We start from the raw sequence: 26674 nt of genomic DNA, 5'->3' as shown, positions 1-26674 counted from the left end.
CATCCTTCCATGCTTGCTTTTCTAAGGTTAACATCAACTTTTGGTTTTGTAAATGGCATATACAGTCCTATAGCATCCTCAGTATTTGAAGCAATTCTTTACCCAAATGGCTCTGTGAGTCAAAGCCCTTACTAATGACAGGCTATTACTCGTTGTGAGCTTTAGCTGAGGCTAGATCAGCAGCAGGTTAGAAACTATGGTGTTCTCAGCTGGGAGAAGCAGAGATGAAACCTTGCCACCCCATTAACCACCACTTTCTCAACAGTAAAAGAGGCAGCAATTCAAGATGGAGTCTGGCTAAGAGTTCATGCAGAAACTCTGTATGAACAGGTGCAGTCTTCCCTACAAAAAGGGGATATTCATAACTCTGTTACTGATCTCAAGGACTGATCATACACATCAGCTGAATGGATGGAAGAAGAAACGTGGGATTGATGAAGAATTAGTTCAACTGTCATATAGAAAGTACTTGACCACAGATGTCACATGATGGGAAGGGTGGGTGGCTAAATCTCTACACCATTTTCAGGCATCTTCACTGTCAGATTATTCCTCTCCAGGAGCAGGACTTGTCTTTTCTCTTTGTCAAACTTCATGAAGTTCTAGCTTGCTGTTCCTCCAGCCTATTAAGGTGTCTTTGAAAGACCACTCTGAAAAACAGAACTGCCTGTGCTATCAACCACTCTTCCAAATTTCTGTTGCTGTAAAGTTGCTAAAGGTGCACTCAATCCCATCTTTCACTATGTCACATAATCTGTGAGGTCTCTGTGTTGTCCTGAGAGCTGAACAAAAAGAACTTCTGTTATGCAGAAATAAATCACTGTTTGATTGACCTCTAATGCAGTCGAGCTGTGAATGTTGCACACAATCCAGTCTGAAAAAGCAAAAATCTCCTTGAAGGTTTTGATAAAATTTACCAAACCTGTGAATGTGCAAATTAAACTACAGTGCTTCCACAGACTTTGTTAAAGCCCTTGATGGAGTGAATTTTCATGCTCTGGACCCTTATACTGCAATTAGACTTGGCTCTACAGACAGGAGTGACATTCACCTTCATTTTGCTTGAGGGGACAATGGAGAATTTCACAGTTCATTGTCATTTTTTATTAAAACAGATAAGAATGGACTCTAGGTTGTGACCCTTGTATTCAGCAAGACCTCCAAGAATCACTCAGCTGCAGAGATAACAATCAAGAGCACCCTCGAGGCTGTGTATGCTCTGTATCAAGAGAACCAAAGAATCCAGTGAAAATGCTACATGGATATTTTCCCTGGCTTCGTCCAAATGTTATTGCTCTATGTACCTGTCTTGTAAGATCAGGTCTGAAAATTTTGCAAGTAAAGTGGAATCTGAAAATCTTGTTTTACTGCTGGTAACAATAATAAATAATAGAAACATAATAGTACTAGGCTGTGAAATTTCCTTCAGAAATGTAATGCGTGTACAGGCTTATCAAAGAACAAGTATTGAGAAATACTGAAAGTATTCATTACTAAGTCACAATAATCCCATTATTTTTCATGTCTTTTCCATAGGAACAAAGGACAAACTTTTCCATTTATTTATATTTAAGTAAATGTCGACAGCTTCTACTTTATGATATTAATTGTATTTTAATCTGAGCAGTCCAATCTGAGAAGAGTCAATATTTAGGCAGTTGTCTTAGTGATAGACATGAGCTGTAAGTGTCCATGAGGTCAAGCAATACTACATGGCATTTTTGGGTACAGCAATTAGAAAATGAAGAATCTAAGTACACTTCATGCTTAAGGTCTTCATGGACTGCCCTGCAAAAATCTTGAACTACAGGAAAAAAAAAAATTGAAGTAGTAAATAATAAAAATTACTTGTTCCTCCACATGATTAAGAATTGAGAGATTCTCCTTCCACTAAGGAATTGCCTTTCCCGACTTAAAACAAACAAACAAAAATTTATAGATTTTGGTTTTGTGGTGTCGTGTGGGGTGTTTTTTTGTTTAATAGCTTTTTCTCAGTTGTCCTTCAAGTTACATTCGCAAATACTGACTTTGAAATCTTTTCCATATATCCTCTGTACTTTGTTTTCGACATGGGAACTGAGCGCTCTCTAAAATGTTTCGTATCTTTTCTGCAGTGGAGCCAAGTTGAAGTTGAATCAGAGTTGAACTGAATCAGAGATTTCTCTTTCATCTTTCTCTGTCACCTTCCTTTCCTCATCTCTCAAATCCTTACATCCTCTCTGGTCTCCTCTCTGCATTCACTTGTTCTTCTTCCAGCTGGTCCATCTCCCCCAGCTCCAGGACAGAGTTCCTGAGGGGCAGTGAGCTCGCTCAGCCCGTTTGGGTTAGCAGTGAGACAGAGATCCCTGGGGTGCTGACTCAGTACGGCAGAGCAGGGACTGCTCTGCACAAGCATTTAAACCACAGTGCTGATGGCAGCTGAAAAAAAAATCTGCATGAAAATTACGCAATCCATGAAATTTATTACACCTGCAGTTTGCTAGTTGAGTTCCTTATTTGCATACGATATTTTGCCTTCAAGTGACACAGTACTTAAACACATCTACTTCTACATATAAAACTCCATTCTGATCTAGTTGAGATAATTTTCCATTACCTATAGTGAATGCCTGTATATCAAATGTTGCTATTTCTGAACTTTATTTGCTCTTTTAAATAATTTTGTCATGGAAATATCTTGCAACATCCCAAATCTGTTGTTTTTAAGAAGATTTGCATTGGAAAATGCTTCAGAATCTTTACTCTCTAAATATTTCTTCTTTGTTGCTTTGATTTACAGCTTCTAAATAATTTGCAGAATGCAATTTGTAATTAAGTGCATTCTTATTCACGTATGCAAATTCTAATGATTGTACTATTTTTAATAACATTACTGCTGCTATGCAGAGAATTCTTGAAGATCAGATCAATTTTTAATAGGTCAGTGTTCTTTTTATAATTACCTGACTCATTTATTTTGTTTGCCTCTGCATGAATATTATTTGTTTGCTTTATTTGATGGTGTTAGCAACAGAGAAAATTAAACATCTCTGAAGGTTTGGTCTAGAAAATAGTTGTAAATATTCACCCCTACTACAATTTTAACCTTTACTGTGGATATTTTTGAGAAGTGTGAATATTTCTTTCTCTTCAATGCACAGAGAAATTTTATAAAAGAGTAAAGAAAATAGTCAGCTTCTTAATTTTTTGATAACTATAAATGCCAGTAGCAAATATGCTATGCTAGAAATAGCAAAAGCTTTCATATATTGATTGTATGATTTGCATAGAGTCATATTCCTATTTGAGTCTTAATCCAAGGCCTCTGTTTATATATTAGAAAAAAAAATTGGTCATCTTTAACTCAGTCCCAAACAAAATTAAAACACTTCTAACAAAAATCATATAAATTGATCCAGAATTAAGATCAAGTCATTTTGTCTATCCTCCTTCCTCACAGGTGTAATTAGCTGTATCTAAAATTTTTATGTGATCTGGTCATTGAAAATGTTCCTACAGATTTTTGGGTGTTGTGTTTCACTGCTTAACTATCCTGGCATTTAGAAACCTTTTCCTAAAGCCTAACCTATATATCCCTAAGTATAATGTAAGCCTTTTTTTTTTTTTTTTTTTTTTTGCTTTTTCATGTTGGAAAACTGTTATCAGGTCTCCCATGGTATTCTATAAGCAGAAACAAAGTAGTTCAGTCTTTCCAGTCTTTCACTACAGAGCATGTGATTTTAGCTGCTTTATCATTCTGGCCCTTGTCCCCTTCTCCCAGTTGCTTTTTAACTGGTTTGTATCTTTCCTGATTTCCCATATGTTCCAGTAGACAAAAATTCTCAATTTAGTACTTTGGACCATTATAAAACTGAAAGGTACTGCACTTACTATTCCTGCCACACTCCTCTTCATACACCTTGGGATGATGCCTGGGCTTCTCTGTATGAGCATGATTCTGCCCTGAAACACTAGGGCTAGTCTACTTCTACTTGCCTTGGAGCTATGGAATCAAGTGGGAGAAAATATATTATTTATATATTATATAGAAAAAGTTAATTAGAGGCCACTTCTCCTTTGATGTCAGAACTGATTGATACTGAGGAAACTGTTGACTCCACTAACATTTTCTGTATATTTTACCCAATTATATACAGTGTAGTCATAAACAATCCTTAGTGGAGAGAATGTCAAAATATGGTTGTTTTTTTTCCTTTCCTCCTATTTTTTCCCCCCACTTCTGTGCATGCAGTATTCCTGACACAAAGTACGCAGTCTCTTGAGGTAGCAGAAGCAGAGAAGACATCCCACCACTTCAATTCAGCCTCTTCAAACAACTATGTCCTTTGTTCTAGGCTGGGAAAGTAGATTTGAACTCCTTCTGGCTAAAGGGGGTTGAAATGCTGGTCTTTCACACATTATACAAATGGTACAGTTTCTAAGCATTCCCAGAAAGATGTTCCCTGGCTATATTGAATTGCCTGGATGGAGCTGATCGATGCTCTTGCTATGTTAGGAAAGTTCTGAGTATGTCTAACAAATTAAGTGATGCCAGAAGGGCTTAAGTACAAAAGGGAACTTGGATACAAAAAGTATCTTTCAAATATAGGGGGAAAAAATAGACATAGTGCTAGAACACTGAACATTCAACAACCAATCCCTTAAAAATTCTGGTATATGCAACAGGATTATGTGCCTCCTCATTACACTTGAGATATCTTCACAATGCCTTAGATTTATGTAAAATGCCCAATTCCATATTTGCATCTGGGCTTATATTAAAAATGCCATTTAACTGTTTCAAGGGAACACGTTGAATCTTAATAGGATCAGATGAAAACTGATAGTTTCTATACAGGAAGAAGCTCCAGGGTTTCAAACAGAGGTATTTTTTCCTTAAGAGTTTTCTTTTGAACTGTAAAGAAATATAGTATTTGCTACAAATGTCACAGAGGGCAAACATCTATATGGTGGATTGAATGCTAGCTGAGACTAAGATATACAAAATTTTTAAGCTGAATATATGAATGAAAGATTTTACCAGGATATTTCAAATCCAGAAAGCTATCATAGCTGTAGTTTCCTATCAGCTATAGATCAAAATATCTATAAACATGGTCAGATATTATTACTAGCATTGGTGGGTCCAAATTGGTTTTTAATAAAAAGAGCTTTGTTATTCACAGATGCATGAGTCATCATCAAACGAATAACAACAGCTGTATTTGTCTTCAATTAAGCTGCATTAGTATTACATAGGACTCAAGTAATATTCCTTCCTTTTTTGTTTCAGGTGACTAGCTTCATCCTATTGAATATAATTGGATTAGTCAATGAAGAAGATGCTATTCACTAGACAAAGGAGCAAGAATGCTAAGTATTTGATTAATAATGGGTAAATTCCTTGGACACAGAAGTACTATACTAAATAACATTATCTGTTTTGTAGATGTGGACTGAAACAGTGGAATCAAAAATCAACTAAAATTAATCATAATTTCAAATTAGCCTGAATGATTTTATCTGCAATACTATGTGAAAGTATTTCAAGTTGTGTATTTGACCTTGATTCTGATTTAACATACAAGGAACAGTTGGAATTTGTGGCAGTCTTTTTTTTTTTTTTTTTTTTTTTTTGAATAGGAAATTATATCTTCACTGCAGTGAATATGGAGGGTCAAAGCCTTAGCTGATGAGAATTAGATGCAATCAATGAGCTTTTATCCATATTCATCAGCTGAAATCTAGACTAGAAATTTAAATTCTTGTTTCCCAGATTGTATTCATGCAAGTCAATTTATTTTGGCAGTGTAATCAATACCTCTGTAAACAAAAGATATTTACAATAGCATAACCAACCATACTCTGGAGGTCATTACAGTGATTTCATATTTATGCTCATCCATTATTTTGCGGTAATATTAAAGGTTTCACAAAAGTTTCATTCAGTCATTTTTAGCAAATTAAATTGAAGAACCATAGAATGGTTTGAGTTGGAAGGGACCTTAAGGATGATCTAGGTCTAACTCCCCTTTCATGGCTAGACCCTTAAATTCTACCCCTTACCTGGAACCTGGTTTTACAGGGTACTTCTGAAGTATTTCCTTCTTCATTTTTCACAAATCACTTATTAATTTTTGAAGTAATCCAGCATGGTGGATTAATTGATCATGTACTTGTGTATTCTTGATCGTATCAAAGCTAATCTTTCTGAAACTGGTAGCACTGACATCTCATTTGAGTTTAGTAATATAAGAAACTTTCTCAACACTGTAGAAATTTAAAAGCTCAGTTTTAAGAATTTAAAGTAAACCTAGGTAAGTTTTATTTAGAAGTGATCTGCTATGTAACACTGCATCTGCCAATGCTAGATGTTTCATTGAGAACATTATATTTTACTCTATTTATTTTAATCCTGCATTTTAAAGAGAATGATTTGTTCTTTTACAGATAATGGCCACTGAACTGCAGTACCATTCTACAAGAATTGGTTGATGAGGTGTCATGTGACTAGCTTGGACATTTAAGTACTTAATTTTACTGAACTGGTCATAGTATAGTGCTATCTATAGAATGACTATGAAATGTATCTTTCAGTTTCAGCTATTACAAAAGGTAATGGTTTACCATTTAATACATATAGACTTTTGGTAAAAAGATCAGTCAAAGTTCTTCTATTCCATCTGTGTAGTTTCAGAAATCACCCTGCAAACACACTCAGCTCTATCAACACAGTTGCTATGTCTGTCCATTCATGTGGCACCTGTGGCCAGTCAGGACCTGTGACTGAGAGATTCTTGTGTATACTTCATAGGAAATGAAACATCATATCATCAAGGCATCAGCTAGTAATAGCAAAACATTCAGTCATCCATTTAATAGCATGAAAATCTCACTATAACTAGTGAATTTTAATATGGGGAATTTAGCAAAAATTTTCTGTGCAGCCAGCTGTGATTTTTTTGGTAGAGCTTCTCAAAACACTAGCTAAAAAGATTAATTATAAATGTATTTTTTAATTCTGTGAATGCATCAGGGTACGGTATATGGAGAACAGAAAGTGAACAAAATATGTTTGCTGACACTTTCTGTAAACTGGATGAAATTCAAAATATTTCTCATACAAAAATCACCAGGAACATTACACTGTGTATATTATTAAGGGAATTATCATTACTGTCAACTACCATGTAATCTGACATTTGGCCTAAAAATGTTTCACACAGAGCTCAGCAAGCATATGCCTTATTCCTTTTCACAATGTGAATACCTTCTCTATTGCTCATTCTTTATGGCAGTCGTTATTAACTGCTGATTGAAGTGGGCTTTGTATCACAGACAGTGAAACAGATGATCCAAGAGAGAAAACATGGTCCAGGGCGAATGCCCTCTAGTAGCCCAGATGCCTCTGCACTGTACTCCTGAAATCAGAGTTAGGATATCCAAGACATTTAACCACAATTATTTCCAGTAAAAGAAAAAAAATTACAAACTGGAGTGATTTCAGCACAGGACCACTAAAATATTGGAGTGTTTAACAGGCTGAAGCATATAATTCATGTGAGATTGAGGGAACAGTTTGTCATGCAGAAGCGTGTGTGGCAAAATCTAATTGCTTCTTCCAAGGTTCTCATTCTAGAACATTGGGATTTGCAGGATGATCTTTCAGCACAGCAGCTGTACTCTTCACAGAAGTGCCTAACAAAAGAAAAAGGCACAGCAGCTAAAACTTGCTTCTGAATTTCCCTGAATATAAAGGAAAAACTTTTCACAATGAAGACAGAGACTGGAACAGAATGCCCAGAGAATCTAAGGAATCTCCCCCCTTGCAGACACTCAAAACTCAGCTGTACATAGTCCTGAGTAAATTGACATTATATTAAACCTGCTTTGAGGAGAAAGTTTGCACCAGAAAACCACAAATGTCCATTCCACCTTCAAGTAGTCTGCAGTTCTGCATTTCTTGTCATCTCAGGTCACCTGTGCTGCACCTAGGAAAGAAGACTTTAGCAGTCACCTTAGGAGCAGCCAAATCCAGGGTAAGAAAGTTTTGAGAAGAAGCAGCCCAAAGGCAGGATGAACAGAAAGAGCTGTCACCCCTTGGCAAAACACATGACCTTCTGACTTCTCCAGGAAGATCTGTGTGGAAAGGTTGGTAGAACTGAAATAGGTGTCATGATGGATGTGGCGCTGCATGGGAACTAAATGAAGACCAGATTTACACAGGAAGATCTCAGAGATCGGGAGGAATTTTTCTTGGCGAAGTGCTTTATAGTATGTCAGCCTCTTTTGTAATAGTCCTTCAAGCTAAGCCAATACCACTGAACCTGCTGTTGCAGAAGGGACGAAGTGGACTGATGTCCAGAAGAGAATAGTGCAAAAGAGCACTAGCAAAATCAAGAGACATAATCCTTGTAGATCCTCTGAGTGTGGCCTGAGAACATGTTTGAGATCAGAGAACCACAAGGGAACAGGAAAACATACACTCTCCAATCCTTCATATTAAATTGCTCAGTAATAGCACAAATGGAGGTAAGGTAGTCTCTATACCTACCATTGCCCCATGGTCAGATGGACTAAATCAAATGTAGTAAAAGGACCGATGCTGACTTCTAATGGGAGGTAATGGACTAAATCAAATATAGTAAAAGGACCGAGGCTGACTTCTAATGGGAGGTAAAAGTACCTTGATTTTTTTTCCATCTGTTTTTGTTTCAATGCAGACTTTTCCAAAAGAAAGGTTTCCACCTGGATTTGTCCTCCCTCTGGGAATGTGCTCAGACTTAAAGATTTATGGTTTCATTCAAGGGGGTTTGTAGCTCTTTTAGATAGAGAAACCACACTCACCATTATTTCCTTTTTAAAGACTCCTAGTGTTTCCTGCTAATAAGTTACTTTTGTGTCTCCCGAGGCATTCAATATCAGTGTTCTCTAAGCTGTCTCTATTACTGGGAAAATTGTCAACTATGAGTTATTTGAAGGAGATACTCAGTGTGGTTTATGCTGTTTCAGAAAATACATTTCAAGACCCTGTTGGTTTGAAAATGAAGACAAGTAAATTTTATCATAGGACTGTGAGCATTCAAAATAGTAGCAACAGGTGAGGAGTCATGTTTTGGCAACAGCAGTGAGAGAAAAATGAGAGTTTAGCAGTGGTGCAAAGTGCAGTGATGCACTTCTGAAGAGTTGAATGAAAAATTAAGTAGATGGGAACCTTTTTATATTTTGCTGAGAAAGACAAAACAAGACGTTGGTTATGGAAAGAAGGCAAAAAAAATTCATGCATAAAGGACAAGTTTGTTCACCTGAAATATTTTGGTGATAAAAAATAACAAAATACCTCAAGTTAGAGGTTCTTTTTTTCAGAGGTATAATTATTAAATGCTAACATAACCCAACATCTAATGTTCTGCTTCTTTCCATGTTGCCAGAATTACAAAGACATTATTTTGCATCAGGAGGTTCTCTTTCAAGAGTGTGGCTCTAAAAGCATCATTTTCAAATGTTTTCCAGAGTTTGTGCCTGGTGAGTGAGGCTCTTTACCTTGTGAACTTCCACATTATTGGGCCAACTGAAATAGATGTTCTTGTCCTTTCAGAATAGAGTTGCAACCATAACACTTAATTTCTGACCTTTGTGGGTTTAACTTATACTCCATTCTGACCTTCAGAATACTGGCATGAATATATCCATTAGCATAATATAGATCCACAGCATGAAACATCTACTCAAATTTAGAATAAGTAGCTTCTGGGTATGCAAAATGCTTGTAGGGAGTTCTGTGAGATTTTTTTTTTTTTGTTGGGCTTTTTTGTTTGGTTTGTTTTTTTGCTGTTGTTGTTTGCATTTTTTAAATTTTTTAAATTTTTGTTTCTGGGAGGCTTTTTTGTTACATCAGTGAGATTTTTAGCTTTTGTTCGCGTATACATGTATGTATGTGTATGTGCCTTAGGACACCAAAACCCATAATGGGGTATTGAAAGAAATACAATGTACAACATATGAGCTGAATAGGAGGAAAATAAACAAGATTTTTTTTAGTAGTTTAAAATTTGATTAATGATTTTTAAAATATATTTGAAAACTACTTCTAGACTAAAATCTTATTCAAGTTTCAGCTTGCTGAGGATTTTATAAAAAAATTACAAGCTCCTGAATATAGAGGTTTATGTAACAAAAAGTCCTTTTAAAGTCTCTTAACTATAATAGCAAGAACAGACATTACTCTAATGCAAGAGGAATACTTATCCAGCAGAAGGGTGAATCTACAAATCATTGTTATGAAAAGTACCTTTCTACTTAGTTATATTCAATCTGCAAATCATAAACTCATTATTTTGCTGGCAAAAAAAAAAATAGGCTGGATTGGATTTCAGTGTGTTGGTTTTTTTCTTGTGTCTCATTATTCTACATCTGTACTGACTCTTCCTTTCAATCATTTCCTTTGTGATTGCTCAGCTTCATGTTTCCTATAATTTGTTAGGCTGAAATTCTCGACATTTATACTGGGAGTCCCATGCAGCTAGTCAGCTCAGAACCTGACTTTCATCTTAAGTGGGCAAAGCAAAAAGCCAGCAGAAAATGGAGGCCAAGGAGAAGAGAAAAACTTGTTTATATTTCTGAATTGGCTAATGCAATGCTGTAAAAGCTATTCTGGAATAGAATACCTTTCTCTTCAGATAAGCACTGGCAGCTGTGCCATCTGCGGTATAGAATACCTACCTGCTTCTGAAATATAAAGTGATTCTGTGATAGCAAACTTATATTTACTTACACAAAGCAAGATATACTTTCTCCTTCTGGATTTGTTCTGCTTTCATTTAATCAGTTTGGCAGTTTACCTTGTGTACAAGCTGTCAAAATTTGACTAATGTGCCTCTGGGAATCAGCTGGTCAGTAAATCTTTCCTTTCTCAGACTCCTTTGGCTTTGTTGAACTGTTCTGTCATTATAGTAACCAATTGAATTGGAATTGATTTTTTATTTGATAGGTCATTCTCTGAAACATAGACAAAAAATACAGCAGCAACATGGTAACAAATTGAAAAGACTGGGGGTGGGGGAAAGCTTAATTTATTTTTTATTTCTCTCATGAATAAGTCTTAGATTTCCCAATATTACATTAGAAAGATGAAAAAAGAAATCTACCTGTTTATCTGAGCAATAATTATATATTCTGTGTAAGGAGAAAATATTCTGCTGTGCACTGATGAAAACTGTTAGTCATTTCATCATGTTCTGCAGCATTGCTTCTCCTGACTGCGCACAGTACTAATAAAACAAGTTAATGGAGTTTATTCTGTCACAAACACTACAATTTCAAAGAGCTGATTGCAGTCTATGGGAAATCAGTATCTAACAGCCTCCTTAAGATGCACAGTAGTTTCAACATATTATCTGACAGAAGATATACATTAAAGCACTCTAGTTATATGTGTAAGAAGACATGGAGAAAAGGAGCAACAGCATCCACTGTTCGTAGTTCACAGACCATTTATGATAGCTGGATCAGTACACAAGAGTCCCTCCATGTTTCCAGTATTTACAAATTCTCCAAATGATAGTTTGTTTGAAAGTCAAATTATCTAGAATACAGAATGGAGAAATTCACATTTTATAAGATGCATTTAAACCAAATCATACTATTTAATAAGTAACATGCAGCTTGGATAAAGATGTACAAACTAAATTCTGTTTCACAGTCTCTGAAATTGAATGTTATTCATACTAAAATATGAGGCTGATTATAAGATGCAGTGGTAATCAGACTGAATTAATAGAAGCCCTTCAACAAACCTTCATTTCCTCAAGACTCATAACATTCCCTGTAAGTAGACATGGAGAAAGTCTATTATTTTGGAAAATAGATTTCAATTGTTACATGAGGACTGAGGTATGTTTCTTTAGTTAATCAATAGTACTTCCTAATGTAAAATACTCTTTTTTGCCATGAAGGTTTTCTACAGGATAACCTCAGTCTAATACCAATTAAACTCTAAGAAAAGAGAAAAATGAAAAGAATATATTTCAGTTTTCACTAGACTTTAGGACTAAAGAAATACATTTCCATTATGAAACGCTACTATTTTACTTCACTGGCTCCTTATAAGAAACTCATTTCATTGGGTTATGGAATACCAATTAAAGCTGGGGGGACCTTAGGAAAACTAAGGCTTATTCAGATTTCTAAATCTGAAATTTTCTGACAGAGGCAGACACTAATAGATGTTTTCTTTGTATAAAAGTTAAGTGCACAGTAACTCCCAGGAAGGCAGTAACAGCATTGGAGACAAAGCAAAATAGAGCTAGTTTATTACTGACCTGGACTCAACATTAGCAGGATGTCCTTTGTTCTTGTTTGTGATGCTTTTCATGGCTTGGTGAGAAATAGGGACAAAAGGGAGATGGCAGCAGCAGATGTGGATATAAAATGTGTACACTGGTAAACATATGGCCTCAGATGAGAACAAACAGGACAGAGATGGTGAAATTGCCATTGCCATACCAGAATTTCTGTCACACACATGATGTCTGGCCAGCAAACTTCATTTAAAACCAGCACACTAACAATCCCTAGGATTCAGAAAAAAATGTTGCCTATACAATTTTAAAACAGCTTTAGTGCAGTTCTAATATTTTCCTTTTTTTCCTTTTTTCTGTATTATTTTCAAGGTTAAGGGCATTTTATAAAGAGATATAACTCCATGTATTCAAAATCATTATTGATCTCATTTCCATTGTTTAATTTTGTACAGAATAAAGTCTGCCCTTGTATAAAATAAATGCATTTTCAGGGCATCCAATTAACCATGTATTAAACATTTTTTTTCCAAAAGTTTTTCGAGTTCATAATATTCTAAGTCACTATTCTTCCAAAGTAATTTAGGGCTTAAAGCCTGCTAAGTATCTTTTGTCTTCAATATTAATTTCAAATATTTTCTGTTATTATATCACGTGTAAGTCAATCTACCTTGGTTTTATTTAACCTAAAAATCACATAAATATTCCTCACTATCCTATATTTCTGATTAAGGGACTACCAGTGGGTCAGCAGGATATTGATAATGGGGCGTATTCTCTCCTCAGACAGATTGTTAAATCCTGAATAGGTCTGCTGACGTGCAGAGTTTATGGCTTCATTCCGCAATGTAAATGTGCAATGTTGCATGTGTGAATGTAAAAGCAAGATAGAGAAAGGATATAGAGAGATGCTTACTACCAGAGTGACTGGAAATTGCCCTGGGGAATGAAAAGAAGATTACTCAAACCTTCTGACAGAAGATGGCAGAAGAGGTTAGTGCCCAGTTAGGATAGCAAGAGCTTTGTTGGAAGCCCTTGCCACTCTGATATACCTATTTCTTGTCATTTTATCCCTGCTTCAGCAGTAATGAAATGACCAGGCAACAACTTCTGTCTGATACTGTTGAGCAATACTTAGGGCAGTTGTTGAGCATACCTACAGCATTAATCTCTAGCTTAAGTTCCATTGACTTCTTGGTCAATGTGTAAGTGTACATCTCTGCTGCTGATCTACAAAGAAATGGTCATGAGCTGCAGACCAAGAGTTTTCCCTTTCTTCTGATACTCTTGCTTCACCTTAAGTTTGTGCTCAAATAAATATCTTCTTCTATGTAATCTGCAAGGACTTACAAGATCCTTGTTTAGATATTCAAATTTAAGAGACTAAGAGACTAAAACTCATGAGATAACATTTTACAAGCATTGTAGAAAACATATGTATGACTCTCTTCTGGTGATACAGCTTGTAGTTATTTTGTCCACCTTTTTAGATAGTGGTATGCTCTGTTTTCTCTCTCTAAGGAAGAAATAGAAGGATGTCTTAAAATGGGGATATTCCATTAGATTTGAGTATAACTTCAATCACATTTTCATTATCTACTGATTTTTCAATTGTGCTGGTTCTATTACATATTGAGAGCAGTTGTACTCAGAATATGGAAATAAAATTAAAGATATTAACTAATAATATTAATATTATTTATCTATCTCTCTAGTATTAGACTATTAATTATTGATATTAATATTGTTATTGAAATGCAGTAACAAAATTCTCGAAGATAAGGCATCATTTTATACCGTAGGATAAAAGTGAGGTTAGATCTCAGTTTCCATCTACCCATTATAATCCTTCGTAAGCTATATCAACTATAGGAAATGTGGAAGTAATCAACCTAACAAATTTATTTATGGGAATGGAAAGGAAGAAGTCCCTACGGGTCTTTATTTATTTATTAAGGGCTCTCTAGCTCTTTGCATTACTGTAGGTATGATCTATAATTTTATTACTTTTCTATGTAATGCAATGATTTCCCTTGACACCTAGGTCCCTCAGATTCATCTTATCTCAATATGTAGATGATTCCTTTTTTTTCTTCCTTAGAAAGCCATGAAAATGAGGCACTAGAGATCTGAAAGCCCCATTTGAGTTCTTCAGACTTTGTATACAATCCAATGCAGCACCTTTTATTTCGACGTATCTGTAGGAATTTGTCACACATTACTGAAATCCTCTCAGGGGAAGCACAGCAGCTGTTTAACAATACTTGGCATCAAGCTACAACGTATTAAGGCAGGAAGTGATGAGCCAAAACATATCAAATTGAACTGCAAGGGCAAAATAGGTATGCAAAATGCAAATCCTCAATCTGAATTTGGCCAATCCGCCAGGACTAAAACTGCTACTCTTGCAAATAGTGATGTGGAATTAAAACACAATTGTGTGTATGCTGGATAGAAGTCTTACTAATCCCTTTGTTCAGGAACTTACTAAGAAATATTGACTGTGGAGATACCAGCCAATTTATTGAATCTGTAGCCCTAGGGAGCTAGTGCAAGTTGTAGTGCATTATGATGTTCTGCTCTGTGGCATTAGTGCAAAATATATACCCATTGCAAGTCAATTTTAAATGCATTTTTCTAATGTGATGAGTCATAGTCAGTGTGTAAGACTTTGGATCTACTTCAAATTTTTTAAAGCTTTTTTTCTTGGAAGTAAGAACTGTTTATATATATCCAATGCTTTTAAAATGATAAGATTTTACAAATGTGTTATGAAGATTTACTAAAGCTTAAATTAAAGACATTAAAATGTTGAGATAAATAAGGCAATAAATTTGGAGGTTTTGCACCAGTATCAGCTCAGGATTTGAACCATGTTCTGAAGAGGGACGGAGAATCAATTGTACTGAGAGATAAAGGATGATATTTCGAATTCACAGAAATGTGTGAAGACAAACTCTAGCTGTGCTGTGGCTGTTCAAAAGAGTAGAAAGACAGGTAGCAGATGATCGCTAAGGGAGCAGATCTGTTAGAGAAAGTACTGAAAATTATGGTTAAAATAAAATGTAAAAAGAGGGACTACACCAGAAGAGATAGCATGAAGGAAGTATTTTCTCTTTTAAAATCAGGAAGGCAGAAGAAGTCTACAAATCTTGGCATGCAGATATTGCTGAAACCTGTATTTGCAATAGTCACTGCTAGCAAGTAAAGGCCAGATCAATCCATGGAGTTAAGTAAAGAAAAAATGGAAAGGTGAAAGTCAAAGATCAAAGATGGCACTAGTTAAGAAGTAGCTCTCTTTGAATTGCTCCTGTTTGCCAGAGGGCCACAGGAGAAAATTAATTACATGACCAAAAATGTGATGAAAATACATAGAAGTCATATTCAGTTTTCAATAGAAAACACTCTACATTCATATACAAATAATTTACTTTTTTTAATTGCAAGAAAGAAAATGATTCAACAGAATCAGGCAATTGCTGGAAATAATCACTGAAAGTGAAAGAAACAGTGTAAGAAGAAATCAGACAAGCAAATTTCTGTACGATAAGAAGATAAAAGGGGAGTATTTTGCAAAATTTAGTTTTTACAGAGAATGTGCATTCTAATGTAAAGCAAGAGCTTCTTAGGAATATGGGTCAATTAATTTCCATTGGATGAAAACACATCTAAAGAGGGGTGTTCCCTAAGACTCACCAAACTGTCATTTGCAGGAAGAATTCACTATAGACTTTGCCATTCTTGATGAAAATTGAAAGGAAAAGCAAATTTCATATCTTCTAGCTAACAAAGCAGCCAGCTGATAGTTTTCTTTTGCTTCTTCAAGGTTGTATAAAGGTATGTTCTATGCATGTGGGTATAATCATGATACATGATACTTGATTTTAGAGTCTGCTTTGTTCAAATGCTGTACAAAGTTTTTAAAAGTCTCATAGCTTCATAAAATGAAAGACAAAATATTTCATCCCCTTTGATAAGTGTAACAGGAATTACTGCTTTTGTGTAATGAACTTATAAGAGTCATTGGACATTGATGATTAGGATAAAAATTGGTTCTATGAAACATTATAGTCCAAACATTAAAATAGAAACTAGAATTAAAAAATAAAATCTCACTTTGGGCTGTGAAAACACATAGTTAATAATAATATTACTATCAAGGGTAGTTAATATTACTATCAAGGGTAATTAATATTAACTATATTTGAAGCTGTCCTGGAATTCTTAATTCCTTTAAAATCACTTATATGTTCTCTTAGCGCCTCTTCCAAACCGTCTGAAACTGATAATTGTTTGACCCTCAAGGGTAAGAAAGTACTTCAGCATCAAGAGCACAAAAATATCTGCTAATGGCAGTCTCCTAAGTCAGTGCTCAGATAATGGTCATGCTCATCAACAGGGGTTGGGAGAAGGAAAGTACTAGGAAAACCAAGGTTGATGGGCATCCTGAACTTAGCTGTCCATCAGCACATGGTGTAAGGGAGAGGGAAGAGTCACTGGGACCCTGAGGTACTGTGTGATAGCCCAAATATTTTAGAGCTGCTAAGAACAGAGATCATGACCTCTGACATGTAAGAGTGTGTACTTTACATGTTAGTTAAAGAAGAGAGAGGGCATTGGAGAAATGCATACAGCTCCATGGCAACACTTGGAATTTGTGTTTTGGAGCTCGGTGGAGTATGTAGTGCTTTCTATAGAAGATCCTGATAAGTGCTTCTTTATGGGAAGTACTGAAACGAGATCTTTCCAATCACTATCAGGAATATTTCACCTTGCAGACAAAGAATATTGGCTAAAATACCCGTTAAGTATTTGAGTTTTACAGTTCATTTAAGCTGTAAAGAAAAAAAAAATCAATAAAAAATCTTGAGGATGACCTTATGCTCCTTTCTCTAAAAAAATAAAAAAGCATATGCTGGATAGATGAATTAGATGATGGGATACCATGGACTGCAGTTTAACTAAAACCATTGATCTTTACAAATTACATCTATTTGACAAGAGGGATCCATCAAACTCCAATAGTACAATGCCAAAATACACAACTTTTTTTTCCTTTTAAACTTCGCTTCTTTTATCTTTCTTCACCCTCTTTCTGATTATCTTCTCCATCTCATGGTGATGGCACTAAATGCTAATGAGGTCATTCCTGGTCCTACCCCAGTCAGTCTTTTTGGCATGATTATTTCTGGACTTGAACAAACCGTGTGGAATAACTGAGATTAGCGAGGTAAGAGACATTTTCAGAGTTTCATGTAAGAGCTTGCACTGATAGCTCACCTTGATGGCACAGATTTATCTGCATTGCTAATTTGTGTGCTTGAGCCTGGCTGTGCGAGTTTGTGTGAGTGTGTGTGTTCTCTTTGGCAGTTCAGTCACACAGATACTACAGTATAAGTGGGTGGCCTAACTATTCGTCATAATTATGAGAAGGATCTGTGTTTTCCACCTTTCTTGAGGTTATTTTAGTTGTTGGACTATAGAAGTATAAGGAAGTTTGAGGAGTGACTGTCTCAAGAGAGCTGCAAAATTAAGAATAATCTCTATTAAAATAGCTAAAGATTAAAGATTCTGTGAAGCTGTATGAAGTAGTCACTGATGATAAAAATTGCTGCCAGGAAGCCCCAGTAATCACATAAAAATTAATTTAGACTTTTTGTTTGTTTATTTGTTTTGTTGTTGTTGGTTTTTGTTTGTTTGTTTTTGTTTTGTTTTGAAGGGGTTTTGTTTGTCTGCTTTCTGTTTGTTTTGATAGCAATGTCTATTGTGTTATGTCAGTTTAAAAGAAAATATATAGATCTGGGTTGACTGATCAGGCAATTAGTTAACATTAAACAAACTGCAATTTGGTTTGGGTTTTTTTAAATCAGATGTGTTTTCTCTTTAACTTTTCCCATCAGCTTTACTAATTCTTGCTTGCAGGGTAGGGTTTGTTTTGGTTCTTTTTTTTCCCTCTACTTTTTTTTTGTCACAAGATATTGTTGAACTGTTTGTAAATATCCATTTATTTGTTCAAATCTTTAGCTGGGCTATAGTAGCTGAGACAACCTTTTGTGAATTACAACTGACCTAAAATTCTCTTACCCTGTAACAGTTTATCTGCCAATTTGATATCCAAAAGGATACCATGGCTACATTATCTCACATCTGTTGGTTGCTGACCTCCTTTTGGTTCTGACCACTGAACTAGATAGACCCTGACTCTAATCCAATTTGACAGCTGCATTGTCCCTCTGTCTTGAAAGGGTTTTGGCTGGTGCAGAGATCCTGTTGAAGCTCTTAAACCATTCTCATGTCCAGCTCCAAAATAGGAATAAGGACAGAGAACTGTAACACCACAATAATGTTTGACTTTAAAGTTTGCTGCTAGATGCCACAGGTTTAGTGAAACAGAGGCTCTTGATAGCCCATTTGCAACCCCCAGAGTTTTGTGAAGTATTTAAGTCAAATATGCATGTGTACACCTTTTTCATTACAGTTAAATGCAAAATAAAACAAAACAAGCAAATAAACAAATGAAACAACCCACTACACAAAGCTAGCACCAGCTGTGTAAATGTACCGATTAGCTCTCTAAATAGGGAAACATAGAGATTTATTGTTGTGCTTTTATCCATTAAACTAGGAAGTAGCTGCCTCATCTTCCCTAATTTGCAGCCAAATTCCTGACTCAGGTTTCCTCCCTTGATCAGTTCAGAGTCAGCAGAAGTGTTGTGTGAATAAGGATGAGATATCAGCTGAGTAAGGACTCCTTTCCTGATCTACGGGGAAAGACAGAGAGAATGATTATAGGACAGACAGTCTGCTACTCTTAATGGAAACAATTTATAACAGAAAATATTTTTGGAAACTGAGGTTTTTTTTCTTTTAAAACTGTGTTGACTTGACAGAATATTTAGCAATCTATGTACCCCCTTCTCTAATTGATTAGAAAAATGATGAACACAGAGCTAGTTATTCTTGTCAGGGTTCCAGCTTTGGGGTTCACATATAGCTGCTGCAGAGGAGATTGCAGAACGCTGGCAAGTGAGAAGACAGCATGCATAAGTGTCATTGCATGGCCAGTCTTGGAGACAAAGGGTCCTTATTTTCTTTTCTTCCCTTAGTCAGAAATGTGAAGAAGATGGCCTGAAACCTGCCTTCATTCTCAGATGTCAACATCTAATTCTCACTAAATTTAAAGAGGTAAGAATCAAGTGCTGCTTGAGCTCCTTTTACTTGTCTTTCCCCACATACACTATTCCCTTTATAAAGGCTCCATTTCAAGATGTTTTTTCTGAGATGTCAGAATTTCCTTCTCCTCATTCCAGATATAGTTCTCACAACACAAAGGGTAGGAGAGTGAAAAGATGGGCAAGACTGTGCTCAATTTTGGGAAGCTGAGAGTGCTTTCCTTCAAGATAATGGAATGCCACAAGGTATGCTTTTGCATAGTGCTTCCTTTCCTAATTCAATTGAACAGGATAGTGAGAGCAAGTTGGCATTGTTAAAGTAAATGACCCAGGGCATTGGTAATGAAGACATATCCAAAGTGAAGTTTATTGTTTTAATTTTAATCTTGAACAACCCAAACAGTATTAAGTAGGTTGTTCTAAAATATCCTGCAGTACATTTTCACTGTGAACTGTATTTCAGCATGGTGCATGCAAAATCATTTATAATAAGTTGATTTATGGATTGAAATGGCTTATTTATATGCAGTGTGAATCGATACAGAGTGTTTACTGAATTTTCTCTGTAATAGCCTATCATTAGCCAGAATTCCCAGAGTGGGAGAGAAGTGGCTAGACACTGGAGACTAAAAAAAACCCACTTAAAAAATCTATGTCCCATCTGCTTGGATAGGATTAATTTTTATTAAATATGAATTTCAAAATTGTTAATTTCATTTTTCTTGTCTCCTAGCCAGAAATGGGAGGAAGTCACACAATATATATTTTAAATATGAGTTTTAGAAATCTGACTAACAGGAAATATCAATTTATTTAGGGAAGAAACTAAAAAACCTGAAAAACAGTAAGGAATTACACCTCTATAAAGACATTGCTTACCTTATTTTTTTTACCCAGTATATTTTACCCTTCTATAACTTTGGTATTTCAATCGCCTGTCAGTGTACTTCAACGCTATAATGTGTATGAATTCACTAGTATTATATCAATCCAGCAAAACATAAAATCAAGCCTGATGCTCCTTCCAATATTAAGAAGCCATTTAATAACAGACAGTATGTCTGGTATACCACGCTTCTGCAGCAGAGCAGCTTTATTATGTACTGTTGCTTAACAACTGTTGCTTAACAACGAATGAGGGTAATCCTGACTCTTCTATCACAGAGCTCTCCAAACTAGAATCAATGCTAACATCTATCTATCTATAAGGATAGGTTTGGAAAGAAGGAAATTAAAATACGTGAGGAAGGAGCTGCAAATATTCCTACCGTCTGCCAATCTATTTGCATCTCACATATCTTGAACATTCTCACCTTTAAGTGCCTAACGCATGTGGGAGCTTTATGGAAGATAATAAATATGAATAACAGCCTGTAGCACTCCCCCCTCATAGCTCATTTCTAGCTACAGCTATTCCTATTGCTTTTCCTTTCTTACTCACAAAATGGTTATCTTTATTTTTATTTATTGTGCTCAGGAGACTTTATCATATTAGTTACAGATTACTGTGATTCTGCTACTCAGTAATGACATCAGTAATGAGAATTATGTAAGAAATTCAGTTGAACAATAAATGTGACAGCATAGAATCAGATTTTATTATGTATATGTGTGGTAATTGGAGGGTGATTTCAAAATGACAAAGTACTCAGGGTTTCAATGCTTCCTGCAGCTGTGCTCTCCTTTAATCTCTATTCTCTATTTAAGAAAGAAAAAATCTAAATCTAAATCATACATTATAAACTCACAGTTTAGCCATTTCAATATCAAGAGAAAGTTGAAAGCCAGTGCAGTTATGAATAAGCACTAAGGAAAGCTTCAGACAACTGCAGTTTAAAAGTAATGGTAGGCAGAAGGGAAGAATGTTCTGAGTAAACAAATAGATTTCAGAAATCAGAAAAACAACTTTAAATCAAGATTTACAAATACAAATGTAAAATATCTAAGTTCTTACCATTTACCCTTTCAGAAAGGTGGTCTAATGCATTTATGTCTGCATCTAAAAAGAGATTTAAGGTGGTCTTCACAATGACTTGTGTAAAGGAAAGGGAAGCTGGTTATCTATCCCAAACTGCTGCAGTCAGAAAGGAAAAGCAAATCCTAGCCTTGGTTATGATTTTTCTCTAAATTTTGTTTAAATAAGCCCCTCTTTTTCAACAGAGACAATTGAGGTCAGTGTCCTTTGATCAGGGCTTGATTTTCAGAGTGTTTTGTATTTTCTTTGTGCACAGAACAAGTCAGACATGCAGACACTTTTCTTTCAGAGTCTAATTTCAGGAAGTGCTCAAGCACAGATAAGAAGTGATCTCTTCCTTGGATTTTCCCATGGTATAAATATAGAACAACCACTCTATCCATGTCTCTCTGGTTAAAAAAAACCCAATAATGACCAAATTCCTATACCTAAAAGCATTCAGATTTTGATTCACTTTCTTAAACCTGCACTTCAATTGCAGTTTAGAAGCCAAGTTGTTTGTTTGTTTCTTTGTTTGAAAATATATCAGTGTATTTTTTTTACTATAGGGTTTCTGAAGGAACAAAGGGTAGACCACTTCAGTAAATATCTAAGCATTTAAATTCACCTTTCTTCACTCCCCTTTCCAAGTGTGTTTACAGGTGGCTTACTGGTACCAAATGTCTTTGTGGCAACAGACTGCTCAGATTTCCTTGTGAACATGAAAAGATCAGCAAAAATGTTGTTGCTATATTGACAGATATCTTTTCAGCAGCTCACTACTCTGGTATCACCATTTCTTACTACTGACCACTTCCATGCAGCACACTGTGGAATGTTCCAGGACTTTTCAGACCACATGTGTGCAGATGCTTGCCGTAGGAGCTCACTTTGATTCATGCTGAGATATCTGCCACCTTCCCGTGAAGGCTGGAGCAGAAAAAACACCTGCACACATAATAAAGAACATAAACACAAATTGTTCTTTCAAATCCTAACATGCTTAATTCAACGACAAAATAAAGCCTAACATTTAATGTGGGATATTTTAGTCACAGAAGCAAAATATAGGGAAGAGCAACTCTAAAAGCTTAGCTGTTTCTCCTCCAGGGGGAGAAGAACCAGCTGCAAATAAGGAGTGGTGTTTATCATCCTTACTCATGAATTTCTGTGGCAGCTTTTTAGATCTTCCCATTATCTACTTCACATTTTTATTTTGTATAGATGGTCAAATTTTGTTGTGTACAGCTCCTTCTCCTATTTTTTTATGTTCTAAAACTGATTATACCTGCTCACAATGCTGAAAACTTTTTCACTGACCATTTGGGTGTTGTTTTATACCCTTGATGCCTCTGCTGTATTTCTGAGGCTTTATTCCCAAAGTTTCCACTGCCAGCTTTTATTTGCTACACTGGTCCTGCAAGTACTTGTGAACATGTTTGGCTTTTCCCACACAGTTAAATATAATTTGTAGCTGTCAACTGAATCATCACTTGAAAGAGTACAGTTCTGGGCCTTCTGACTCCATTGCATTTTGAAGCAGGATGTTTCATAATGTCTCAGTCTCAGGTATAAGCAGATGTGTTTCCAGTACTATGTGTGCTCTATGGGACCTATGCCACACTGCATGGGGCACAGCATATGCATGGAATTTCTGTTGGCAAAACCCATTCAACATCCATGAAGTGTTGTATTGACTCCAATGAAATGAAAATATAACAACAAGTATTGTGCTGACCTTCTGACAGTACTGCCCTATAACCAGTGTTGTTGACCTATGGATATTCCAGAATAGGCTGTGATAGATACAGCATCTATGGGTGGATCTAGTCTAATTTAGTAGTGTCTCTTAACATGCCCAAAAACTATGGTGGGAAATAAGGTTTGATTTTTAAATATGCTTGAGGATCCATTTCCAATTTTGGCCATCCCTGATCTCACACAAGAGCACATGTTGGGATCAGCAATTTTGTCAAGGAAATAGATTCTTTCCCTCTCTTCAGCAATTTGTGAGGCCACATCTGGAAGTACTGTGCCCAGTTTTAGATCTCCCAACAGAGGAAAAGCAGTCATATACTGAGTAATTCTGCTGGAGGAGCTCCAAGGTCAGTTGGCTAAAGCACATAGCATATGAAGAGAGGCTGAGAGAACTAAATCTGTTCAACCTTATGAAGAGAACACTGATGGAAGGTCTTCTCCATGGGTAAATAGAAGTGAATGTAGAGAAACTGGAGCCTGGCTCTTCTCTGAAGTGAATAGTGGAAGGATAAGGGGCCATGAACACACACTAGAGCACAATTTTTTTATGCCATGTGTATCAGCATGTGGCAGGTTGCTCAGAAAAACTTCAGTCTCCATGCTTCAGTATACAGAAGACTCAGGCAGACATATCTGTTTGTTTTGATCAGGAGGTTGGGCTGAAATCTCTGTAAGTCCCATTTGTACACAATCCAGTATTTAGATGTGTAGTGCATTTCCTGCTCTTCCTTCTCCACTCACTTTGGAGTCTGCAGGGCTGTTCTCACATATTCTCACTCAGCTCTTTGACCACAACTACATCTGTGCAATAACTTTTTTTTTCCTTCTTATATATGTTATCACAGGGGCATTAGTATAATTTCTAATTGGCTCAGCCTTGGCCAACAGAGGAACCATCCTGGAGTCAGCTGGCATTGGTCAAACATAAGGAAGCTTCTGGCAGGTTCTTACAGAAACCACTCCTGTACCCCCTCTCTACCAAACCTTGACATGCAAATGCAGTACAGAGAGTTGGATCACCTCTCCCTATGACAGATAGGAATTGTGCAGCCTGGAGAAGAGAAGGCTCAGGGGAGACCTTATAGCAGCCTCCCAGTACCTCACGGAGCTGCAGGAGAACTGGACATGACTTTTAATGAGAGCCTGTAGTAATGGAAGAAGACAGAATGATTTCAAACTAAAAGATAGTATGTTTATATTAAATATTGGGAATAAATTTTTTACTGCCGGGGGGTAAGGCCCTGGAAGAAGTTGCCCAGAGAAGTTGTGGATGCCTCATCTAGAGAAGTGTTAAAGGTGAGGTTGGTTGGGGCTTTGAGCAACCTGGTCTAGTGGGAAATACCCTGCCTGTGGCAGGAGGCATGGAACCAGATGATCTTTAAGGTTCTTTCCAATCCAATTCTATCATTCTGTGATTCTATGAAACAAACCCAAGAATTACATGACTGGTTATCTGCACCACTGAACTGTCACCTCCCTCCCTGGCTCTGCTGTGGTTCCCTGAAACCAGCTTTGGTTGAATGAACATTCAAAGAGGAGCATGAGCCTTGACCTGGTACAAGTCTCTTTGCTTTGCACGTGGTGATTGATCTCTGTCCCTCTTATTTACCTGTGTGGACACAGCAGAAGGGACTCAGAACCATGCTGTAACTAAGAACACTGAGTTTGTCTGAAACGTCAAAATATGACTTGTGCAGCTTTATGAAACTGAACATGCTTCAACTCTACCTTTTCTAGAACTAGAAAAAAAAAAAAACCAGGGGATTCTGTCCAAATTTGCAATGAACTGGCTTCATGCCATCCCATGGTTATGCAAACAAAAAGTCCAATTGACAAAATATAGGAAAAATAAATATACAACTTGGCTTTCTGTGCCAGTCACTACTATTCCTGTAATTAATTGCTGGATGAGATTTTGGTCTCCTGTGGCAACAGCAAATCATTCACTATTTGCTTTCCTGAGTTATGACTGATGGAGTTAGGGTACTACTATACACATTTTGGTTTATATTTATTACCTTAATATTATTTTCATTTTAGAGAAGCTTTTCTGACATTGATTTGCTAACATATGTCTGGAATTAGAAACTTTAGATAAGCACTAGATCATACATGAATTTTTTAACTCAGTCTCTATAAAATTTTATGTGTATTGTGTGTATAGTTTTGATAGGGGAAAAGGAAAAACCCAGGTATTGGAAGCTGAGATTTCTGGTATTGAATGTAATGAAAAAAAAAAAATCTCAAAAATAGGGTTGCAGTCACAAAGGACATGCAATGAGCCATTTAGCACAGTGTACAAGTGGGTGAAGAACCCATCTTACACTACCGTTGATGTTTTCATGCTTCAGAACTACTAACACTGCTGTTGAACCTTACCAAAACCCTAGTACAATGTACACACTTAAACCCTCATCTTTACAAAGTGCAATGATTTTTAACAATATCAGAGAAAAAAAAAAAAAAAAACAAAACCAACAAAACAAAACAGGAGCTCCAGATGCACTTGCTCTTGAAGGATAAACATCCTCTTGGTAGAAATTATTGTGAAAAAGAGATTTCTGGAGTATGGATGTTTTTGTCCAGATCCCCTTTACAGAATAGAATGAAACTCTGAAGTCCCATTGCAGAATGGTTTGTAGGAAGATAATATCTCTTACAAAAACAATTGATACAGTCAGACAAAGAAGATAATCTTACAGAGTTTTTCCCAATGCTCACGAGACTTCTCTATCAAAAGACAGATTTTCTCAGTTGTATCAGGTATTACCTCTTTCTGAAAACCTTGCTTCATTCATATGCCTCAGTCTTTAGGTTTGCAGTACCAAATATTGGATGAAAATATTCTTATTTAGGAATATCTTTGAAATATGATCTCATTAAATATGCACATGCACTAATTACAATCAATGACACTTAAGCACTGCTAAATGTCAAGTACAAGTTTAAGTACTTTGCTCATCATTTCCCAAGGAATGCTTCGAGTCTTTGCATTTGTGCTTGGCTTTTTTATTCCCTTACCATTCTATGATTTTATGCTATTCCATGATTCTGTGAATGGTTCATAGAAGCATTCAGATTCTATGAATGGTTCATAGAAGAATTCTATTATTTTATGCCAGATTGATAATTCAGATGCCTTTTTCTGTTTTTCTGAAGAAACAGGTTTTTCTGTTCCTCTGAAGAAGTGACTTGTAACCAGAAGAAAGTTACTATATGGGGAAAGAACCATGCTCTCAAATGACACTTTTTTTTTATTTTTTTTTTTAGAGGAAGATTTCTGTATGGAAGAGCAATAACTTTTTTTTCCTTTCCTGCGGTTAGGCTGTCAAACTGGAGAGAACACTGTTTTTAAACACTACCAACAGATTAAGGCAGTTCAAGTTAAGTCTCCCTGCAGTGCTCATTCCCTAGTCCAACAATATAAGGCTTTTATTGGTATTTTATATGTTACACAACACACTGGCTTTTCTCATTAACGTAAGAAAACAGAAGTTTGCAGAGGTACACTT

Source organism: Sylvia atricapilla, chromosome 2, assembly GCF_009819655.1.
Source record: "Sylvia atricapilla isolate bSylAtr1 chromosome 2, bSylAtr1.pri, whole genome shotgun sequence".
In the NCBI taxonomy this organism is placed as follows: domain Eukaryota; kingdom Metazoa; phylum Chordata; class Aves; order Passeriformes; family Sylviidae; genus Sylvia; species Sylvia atricapilla.
This window is presented reverse-complemented; position numbering follows the sequence as displayed.